The sequence below is a fragment of the Ornithorhynchus anatinus genome, chromosome 5, assembly GCF_004115215.2.
Source record: "Ornithorhynchus anatinus isolate Pmale09 chromosome 5, mOrnAna1.pri.v4, whole genome shotgun sequence".
NCBI lineage: Eukaryota > Metazoa > Chordata > Mammalia > Monotremata > Ornithorhynchidae > Ornithorhynchus > Ornithorhynchus anatinus.
Window position 1 is genome coordinate 58,368,255 of NC_041732.1, and position 9,907 is coordinate 58,378,161.

General features: G+C 45.8%; 1 protein-coding gene across 1 annotated transcript in view; it reads right to left on the minus strand.

Annotated features, from left to right (window-relative positions):
- MORN1 (MORN repeat containing 1) overlaps positions 1–9,837 on the minus strand; it is a 239,097-nt gene extending 229,260 nt beyond the window's left edge. Inside the window, exons 1-2 of the mRNA XM_029064471.2 lie at positions 9,766–9,837; positions 4,564–4,635 (exon numbers count right to left, since the gene is read on the minus strand). The gene's annotated coding sequence lies outside the window, so the exon portion shown is untranslated. The remainder of the gene's footprint in view (positions 1–4,563; positions 4,636–9,765) is intronic.
- Between the last annotated feature and the right edge of the window lie 70 nt (positions 9,838–9,907).

A 9,907-nucleotide genomic window follows, 5' to 3' on the forward strand; every position in this document is an offset into this window, starting at 1 on the left:
GGTGCGTTTGCAGCGACTCTGAGGTGCGTGGAGGGGTTTGAGGCTAATTAGTCAGTTGGTCAATCGTATTTATTGAGCGCTTACTGTGTGCAGAGCACTCTACTAAGTGCCTAGGAGAAAACAATATAACGGACACATTCCCTTCCCACAACAAGCTTACGGTCTAGAGGGGGAGACAGACAATCTAAATAATTAATTTACAGAAATATACAAAGGTGCTGTGGGGGTGGGAGTGGGGATGAAGCCAGCAAGACAGAACGATGCAGAAGGAAGCGGGAGGAGAGGAAAGGAGGGCTTAGTCAGGGAAGGCTTCTTGGAGGAGATGTGCCTTCAATAAGACTTTGAAGCAGGGGAGATGAGTCATCCTCCTTTCTTCCACCCAAGTTTGCCCCTGCTGCTCTGCCAAAACTCCCATCATCTCTCTGCAGGTTGCCGGCATTTTTCCTTCCTGAGCTCTTGCCTTTTCCAAGCTCCCCGCTGTGCGGACCTCTTGCCCACTTCCTGCCTCTGGCCCGGAATGCCCTCAATCTTCATACCCGCCAGGCAATGACTCTCCCGCCTTCAAAGCCTTATTGAAGGCCCATCTCCTCCACGAGCCCTTCCCTGACTAAGCCCTCATTTCTTCTTCTCCCATTCCTTGGACTTACTCCCTTTATTCGCTTCTTCCTCAGTCCCTCAACATTTATGTACCTAGCCACAATTTATTTATTTAAATTAATGACTTTCTCCCCCTATAGACTGTAAGCCCATTAAGGGCAGGGAACGTGACTAGCAACTCTGTTATATTGTTATATTGTACTCAGGAAGCAGCGTGGCTCAGTGGAAAGCTCACGGGCTTGGGAGTCAAAGGTCATGGGTTCGAACCCCAACTCTGCCACTTGTCAGCTGTGTGACTGTGGGCAAGTCACTTCACTTCTCTGTGCCTCAGTTCCCTCATCTGTAAAATGGGGAAGAAGACTGTGAGTCTTGCGTGGGACAATCTGATTACCCTGTGTCTACCCCAGCGCTTAGAACAGTGCTCTGCACATAGTAAGCGCTTAACTAATACCAACATTATTATTATTATTACTCTTCCAAGTGCTTAGTAAAGTTCTCTGCACACAGAAAGCACTCAATAAATATGATCGATCGATCGATTGATTTTCACTCATTCATTCACTCATATTTATTGAGCACTTACTGTGTGCAGAACACTGTACTGAGCGCTTGGGAGAGTACAACAGAAAAATATAACAGGCACATTCCCACACGAGTTTACAGTCTAGAGCAGGGGAGGCAGACTTCAATACAAATAGATAAATTACGGGTATGTATGTAAGTGCTGTGAAAATGCTGTGTAAGTGTAAGTGTCTGTAAGTGCTGTAATTTCCCTCATTATATCTCCTTCCATCTCCAGCTCCCTTCCCAGGCTGCCATCATAGCTCTAACCTTCTTCCCCCTGCCGTTTTTTTTCCTCCCAACCCCTCTACCACTGTGACCATTGCACCCCTTCCTTTTCTGTTGCTCTTCCTCATTGGCTGGGATTCTCTAATAGTCCTAGTTAGATGCTGTATTGGTTAGAATCAAAAACCAGAATAAATCTCAGGTAGGTCTCAGAAGAGGGAATTGAGATTCTAGGGACCTAGGTTTCTATGCCTAGCTTTGTCACTACTTCGTTAAGCCAAGCAAAGTCATTAGCCCCTAATTTAATAAGCGCTTTGACGTTATCTAGTCTTTCTGCATATGAAACTGTTTATTGTTCTATTGTACTCTCCAAATGCTTAGTACAGTGCTCTGGACACAGTAAGTACTCAATAAATACGATTGACTGGCTAGTTTAGTACAGTGATTTGCACACAGTAAGCGCTCAATATATATGATTGAATGAATAGGGTGTTTATTAAGGATTTAAAGTGGGCCAAGCGCTGAGGTAGATATAAGATAATCAGTTCAGATATAGTCGCAGTCCTGCATGACAGTCACTCTGTAAGAGGGAGGGAGATCGGTTATCTTCTCCCCGTTTTACAGAGCACCAGCATAGACCTGGGTTCTAATCCCGGCTCTGCCACTTGCTTGCTTTGTAACCTTGGGTAAGTCACTTAAATTCTCTGTGTCTCAGTTACCTCATCCTTAAAATGGAGATTCAAAACCTGTTCTCCCTCCTACTTAGACTGTGAGCCCTTTGTGGGACAGGGCCTGTTTCCGACCCGATTAGTCTGGATCTTTCCCAGGGCTTAGTACGGTGCTTAACAAATATCACAGTCATTATTAATTATTAGAGAGAAGGAAACAGAGGTTCACAGAAGTGAAATGATTCGCCCAAGGTCACATAGTAGGCTGAGGGATAGCCAAAACTGGATTCCAGGTCCTTCAACTTTCAGTCCCATGCCCATTCCATTAGATCTTACTGCTTCCAATTTTCTCTCTGTCCCAATAATAATAATAATTAATAATTATGGAATTTATTAAGCACTTACTATGTGCCAGACACTTTACTAAGTCCTGGGGTGGATCCAAGAAAATTGGGTTGGACACAGCTCCTGTTCCATGTATGACTCACAATCTTAAATCCCCATTTTACAGATGAGATGACTGAGGCACAGAGAAGTGAAGTGACTTGCCCAGGGTCACCCAGACAAATAATGGAACCGGGATTAAAATCCTTGACTTTCTGACTCCCGGGCCCATGCTCTATCCACTACACTGTGCCACTTATTAGGTACCTTAGACCAGGCCTTCTCTGGGACTTACAAAGGGCCTTAAACTATCATTCAAATTTACTTGAGAACTTGTAACTTCCTTAAGAAACCCTGGCAGGAAAGCAGCCAGAAAGTACATATATTTGAGTTATCCTTGGAAAAGTGCACCCTGAAGAGAGACACCACTCCACTAGAGAATGAGTCAGGAAACGGAAGTGGCAAATGCTGAATTCAATCAAGGCTTCAGACAGAATGACCCCAAAGGCCCAGGGTTTCCCTCTGAATTTGAGCCTACCCCGTGGACCCATAGACTCTAAGCTCGTCCTCTAGATGGTAAGCTCGTCATGGACAGGGAATGTGTCTGTTACACTGTACTATATTTGTACTCTCCCCAGCACTTAGTACAAGGCTCCGCACAGTCAGCGCTCAATAAATCCAACTGACTAAAAACAGCAGTTTTACCTTCCTGGGACCCTCTCGCTTCCAAAGGTTTCACCCAGACAGATCTGATTACCTGAGGCCGAGGCACCTAACTGAGAAGCAGCGTGGCTCAGTGGCAAGAGCCCGGGCTTGGGAATCAGATGTCATGGCTTCGAATCCGGGCTCTGCCACTTGTCAGCTGTGTGACTGTGGGCAAGACACAACTTCTCTGTGCCTCAGTTCCCTCACCTGTAAAATGGGGATTAAGACTGTGAGCCCCACGTGGGGCAATCTGATTGCCCTGTATCTACCCTAGCACTTAGAACAGTGCTCTGCACATAGTAAGCACTTAACGAATACCAACATTATTATTATTATTAACTGAAAAGTGACTGTGGTGTTCGCCGAGCCTTTACAATGTGCCAAGCACTGTTCTAAGCACTGGGGTATATACAAGCTAAGCAGGCTGGACACACCTGAAGCCCCAGAAAGTATATCTGGAGTTCGGTGGGATTCTTCTATGGCAAACGGATTGGACTGCTTATCAAAATGCAGAATCGATTAATATCTTGCCACTTGGACCCTCGATAAAGATCCTGCCTCTTATTAGTGAGTGAGTTTTCACTCTCACTGCAAATGGTATTAATAGCTTGATATTCGATGCTTCTCTGGATAGAGCAAAGGATGGGTGGGAACCAGGAGAATTCATTCATTCATTCAATAGTATTTATTGAGCGCTTACTTGTGCAGAGCACTGTACTAAGCGTTTGGAATGTACAATTCGGCAACAGATAGTGACAATCCCTGCCCAATGACGGGCTCACAGTCTAAACGAGAATGGTGATCTGGTCTTGGCTCTGCCACTGGGACACTGGAACAAATCACATAACCATGCTGGACTTTAGTTTTCACATCTGTAAAATTGGAATCAAATACCTGTTCTCCCCTTTCTGTTAGCACTTGAGCCCTGTGAGGGACAGCGACCATGTCTGATCTGATTATCCTCCATCTACCTAAGCATTTAGCGCAGTGCTTTGTATCTAGGAAATAATACATACCCTAATGGGTTTCCTTGACAAGTGTCTGTATAGGAGCAGCGAGGCCTCATGGATAGAACATAGGCCTCAGAGTCAAAGGTCATGGCTTCTAATTCCGGCTCCACCACTTGTCTGTGTGACCTTGGGCAAGTCACTTCACTTCTCTGTGCCTCAGTTCCCTCATCTATAAAAAATGGGGATTAAGACTGTGAGCCCTATGTGGGACAGGGACTGTGTCCAAAGTGATTATCTTGTAACAACCCCAGCGCTTAGAAGAGTGGCTGGCACATAATAAGTGCTTAACAAATGCCATAATTATTATTATTATTTGTTTTAATTCCTCTATACTGAAGCATCATGCTCCCCGCAAATCATATAAGCTAAGCCAGTTCTGCTGCCAAAGAGGTGACCAAAAGTGTTTCCCTTACCATGTTTTTTTCCTTCTTTCCATTCTCCTTCGTACTGAAAAAATGAGTTTGGGTAAATATAGAGGCCATAACCTGAAAACAGAAAAAACGGGATTAAAATACTTTGCTTAGTTACCTCACTTACAGAAAGACTGAAGCCGGGATCTTGTCTACTCATTCTATTGCACTCTCCTCAGCACTTAGAACATTGTTTTGCACACAGAATGTGCTCAATAAATACCACTAATTGAGTTGGAGACAGAGGACCTATTCTTGGACCATTCAAAGAGAGGCAAGAAGAAAACTTCGGAACAAGTGACTGGAGAAGATTGCCTTGGGTGGTTTTGGCATGGTCACACCTGAAGGTGGGAGATAGAACTTCTCTGTGCCTCAGTTTCCTCATCTGTAAAATGGGGATTTAATACTTGTTCTCCAACCTACTTAGACTATGAACCCCATTTGGGACAGGGGCTATGCTGGACCTGATTATTTTGTATCTATCCCAGTGCTTGGTACAGTGCTTGGCCCATAGTAAGCACTTTACAATTATTTTGGGGGAATGTAGGATGGAGCTTACCAATTCTGAGGTACTTTCCCAAGTGCTTAGTACATTGGTCTGCACACAGTAAGTGTTCAAAAAATACCACTGATTGACTGAGTTTCTAAAGTTGGGGGCCACACTGGTCGCAGAGTCTTTGCTAGGGACCTTTATGAAGGCGTCTGCTTTCTCAGCCATATTCTACCACTGCTTCAGCTCTTCTAAAACAGAACACTGGGCTCTGAGGAGAAAGGCTTGACATCTGTAGAGAGGGATCTTCAGCGACTTGTCTATACTTGCTACCTACTCTTGCTAATAATAATAATTATCATTTTGTAAAAAGTTCATGAAGTTGAGGAAAGGCTGTCTCTGTTTTTAATACACAGCTTCTAGGTCTCCGGTGGCCTGAGGATTTGGCATTTGTTAAGTGCTTACTATATGTCCAGTACTGTACTAAGCTCTGGGGAGGATACAAGAAAATTGGGTTGGACACAGTCCCTGTTCCACATGGGGCTCGCAGTCTCATCCCCATTTTACAGATGAGGTAACTGAGACACAGAGAAGTGAAGTGACCTGCCGAAGGTCAAAGTGCAGACAAGTAGCAGAGCCGGGATTAGAAAACACAACCTCCTGACCCTCAGGTCCGTGCTCTAACCACTACGCCATGCTCCTTCCTCCAATTCTCTCCTTCAATCTGGCTTCCACCCTCTTCGCTCCATGGAACCTGCCCTCTTAATGATCACTAATGATCTCCTTCTTGCCACAGCCAACAGCCTCTACTCCACCCTAATCCTCCTCGACCTCTGGGCTGCCTTCGACACTGTGAACCACCCCTGCCTCCTGGAAACATTATCCAACCTTGGCTTCTCTGACACTGTCCTTTCCTGCTTCTCCTCCTTTTTCCCTGGATGCTCATTCTCAGTCTCTACACGGGCTCCTCCTCTGCTTCCCATCCACTAACTTTGGAAGTCCCTCAAGGCTCATTTCTGGATCCTCTTCTTTTCTCTATCAATCAGTCGTATTTATTGAGTGCTTACTTTGTGCAGAACACTATACTAAGCACTTGGGAGAGTACAATATATAGGAGTGTAGAGTTCTCTATTTATACCCACTCCCTTGGAGAACTCAATCATTCCCACGGCTTCAACTACCATCTCTTTGTGGATGATTGCCAAATCTACATTTCCAGCCCTGATCTCTCTCCTTCTCTGCAGTCTCATATTTCCTCTTGCCTTCAAGGCATCTCTACTTGGATTTCCCTCCAACACCTCAAATTTAACATTTCCAAAACAGAACTCTTCGTCTTCCCACCCAGGCCCTGTCCTTGCGCTGAATTTTCCATAACTGTAGACGGCACCACCACTCTTCTTGCCTCACAAGCCTGTAACCTTGGCATTATTCTCAACTCATCTCTCTCAATGAACCCACATATTCAGGGTCACCAAATCCTGTCACAACATCGCTAAAATCTGCCCTTTCCTCTCCATCCAAACTGTTTCCAGGCTGATCCAGGCACTTATCCTATCCCACCTTGACTACAGCATCAGACTCCTTGCTGACCTCTCTGCCCCCTGTCTCTCCCCATCCAGTCCATCCTTCATTCTGCTGCCCAGATCAGTTTTCTAAAAACCCATTCAGTCTATGTTTCCCCACTCCAGTAGTCACCTATCCACCTCCACATCAAACAGAAATTCCTTACCTTTGACTTTAAAGCACTCCATCACCTTGGCCCCTCCTATCTTACCTCACTGGTTTCCTTCTACAACCCAGAATACTCACTTTGTTCCTCTAGAGCAAATGTACTCATTGTACCTTGGTCTCATCTATTTTGTTGCTGATCCCTTGATCGCATCCTGTCTCTGCCTTGGAATTCCCTCGACCTTCATATAGGACAGACCACCACTCTCTCCACCTTCAAAGCCTTATTAAAATCACCTCTCTAATTCATTCATTCATTCAATTGTATTTATTGAGCACTTACTGTGTGCAGAGCACTGTACTAAGCGCCGGAAAGTACAATTCAACAATAAAGAGAGACAATCCCCGCCCACACTGGGCTTACAGTCTAGAAGGAGGGGAACAGACATCAAAACAAGTAAACAGGCATCCATATAAATAAATAGAATTATAGATATGTACATATATACACAAATACTGTGGGGCGGGGAGGGGGAGTAGAGCAAAGCGGGGCTCAGATTGGGAAAAATATGGAACGCTTCATGAATTTGCATCTTCACGGCTAAGCCCGGCTAAGGAGGATGGAGGATTTCTGAACATTTTAACAGGAAAATCATAATAAGCTGCCCAGAGCAGAAAGCTTGAGAAAGGCAATGAGGAGATCAGTGTTCTAGCCTGGCTCTGCCACTAGCCTGCTGTATGAATTTAGAGTAGCCGCCTAACATGTCTGGATGGCAAAGCTGTTGTCTTTAAAAATGGGTATAGGACACCTGCTCTCCCTCCCCCTTAAACTGTGGGTCTGATGTGATTTTCTCGTATCCATTCCCAGCGCTTATCACAGTGCTCGACACCTAATAAGAGCTTGATAGATTCAATTATAATTATTTTTTGCAAATAACTACTTCCTCTGCACTTTTTATACTTATACTGCCTAGGAGTCAGGTCATGTGTTCTAATCCTGCCTCTGCAACTTTCATTACAGTAGTTTTTATTGTGCACTTTCTGTGTGCAGAGCACTGTAATAAGCGCTTGGGAAAGTTCAATACAACAATAGACAGTGACATTCCCTGCCTTCGAGGTTGGGGGGAGACAGACATCGATACAAATAAATAAATGACAGATATGTGCACGAGGGCTGTGGGGCCGGGAGGGGGGAAGAGCAAAGGGAGCAAGTCAGGGTGACGCAGAAGGGAGTGGGGGATGAGGAAAGGTGGAGCTTAGTCTGGGAAGGCCTCTTGGAGGAGATGGGCCTTCGATAAGACTTTGAAGGAGGAAAGAGTCATTGTTCGGCAGATTTGAGGACAGAGGGTATTCCAGGCCAGAGGCTGGATATGGGCCAGGGATCAGCGGCAAGACAGGGGAACTGGAGGCACAGTGAGAAGGTTAGCACTAGAGGAGTCAGCTTGTGAGGGCTGGGATGTAGAAGGAGAGAAGCCAGCTGAGATACGAGGGGACAAGATGATAGAGAGCTTTAAAGCCAATGGTGAGGGGTTTTGTTTGATATGGAGATGGAAGGGCAACCACTGGATTTTTTTCAGTGGGACGGGTGGGGATGATACGTCCTGAATGTTTGTGTCCGGGCAGCAGAGTGAAGTATGAAGTATGAGCTGGAGTGGTGTTGTGTGACCCTGGGCAAGTCACTTCACTTCTCTGTGCCTCAGTTCTCCCATCTGTTAAATGGGGATTGAGACTGTGAGCCCCCCTTGGGACAGGGACTGTGTCCAACTTGATTTGCTTGGATCCACCCCAGCGCTCAGTACGGTGCCTGGCACATAGTAAGCGCTTAGCAAATATCATCAACATCATCATCGACTGCGGCCTCCACCAGCCCTCACCCACCCCAGGCCCCGCCTGCCTCCTTCCCTTTCCCATCCTGAAATAATACTGATGGCATTTAATAATAATACTAATAATGATGGCATTTGTTGAGCGCTTACTATGTGCAAAGCACTGTTCTAAGTGCTGGGGGGGATACAGGGTGATCAGGTTGTCCCATACGGGGCTCACGGTTTTCATCTCCATTTTACAAATGAGGGAACTGAGGCCCAGAGAAGTGAATTGACTTTGCCCAAAGACACACAGCTGACAAGTGGCAGAGAAGGGATTAGAACCCATGACCTCTGACTTCCAAGCCCGGGCTCTTTCCACTGAGCCACGCTGCTTTTCATCGTTAAGTGCTTCCTATGTGCCAGGCACTGTACTGAGCCCTGGCATAGCTGCAAGCTAATCAAGTTGGGCTCAGTCCCTGTCCCACGTGGGGCTCCCAGTCTTAAATCCCCATTTTATAGATGAGATAACTGAGGCCTGGAGAAGTGAAGTGACTTGCAAGGTCACCCAGCAGACAGGTGGAGGAGGCGGAATTAGAACCCATGACCTGACATCGTAGGCCCCTGCTCTAGCCATGAAGCGGCATAGCTCAGGGGAAAGAGCACGGGCTTGGTAGTCAGAGGTCATGGGTTCGAATCCTGCCTCTATCACTTGGCAGTTGTGTGACTGTGGGCAAGTCACTTCACTTCTCTGTGCCTCAGTGACCTCATCTGTAAAATGGGGATTAAGACTGTGAGCCTCATTTGGGACAACCTGATTACCCTGTATCTACCCCAGCGCTTAGAACTGTGCTCTGCACATAGTAAGCGCTTAACAAATACCAACATTATTATTATTACTTCACATGCACGGGGAATGAGAGGGTGGTATAACAGGGGAACAATTTGTATAACGAATCCAAGTCCTGTAAAATGGGGATGAAGACTGTGAGCCTCACGTGGGGCAACCTGATGACCCTGCATCTCCCTCAGCGCTTAGAACAGTGCTCTGCAACTAGTAAGCGCTTAACAAATACCAACATTATTATTTATTATTATTATTACATATATTATATATATAAGCGCTTAGAACAGTGCTCTTCACATAGTAAGTGCTTAACAAATACCAACATTATCATTGTTATTGTTATTATTGTTATTATTGTTATTATTATTATTATTATTACATCTGTAAACCATTACCGTCTCGCAGGCGCCGCCGGCTCAGAGAGCCCCGAGGGGGAGAGCGGGAGTGCCGGGCATCACCGCTAGGGCCCGCCATCTCGCCGGGAGAGAGTGCGTCTTAGCAACGGCAGAGCGCCCATCCCATTGGCTCCCCGGTAAC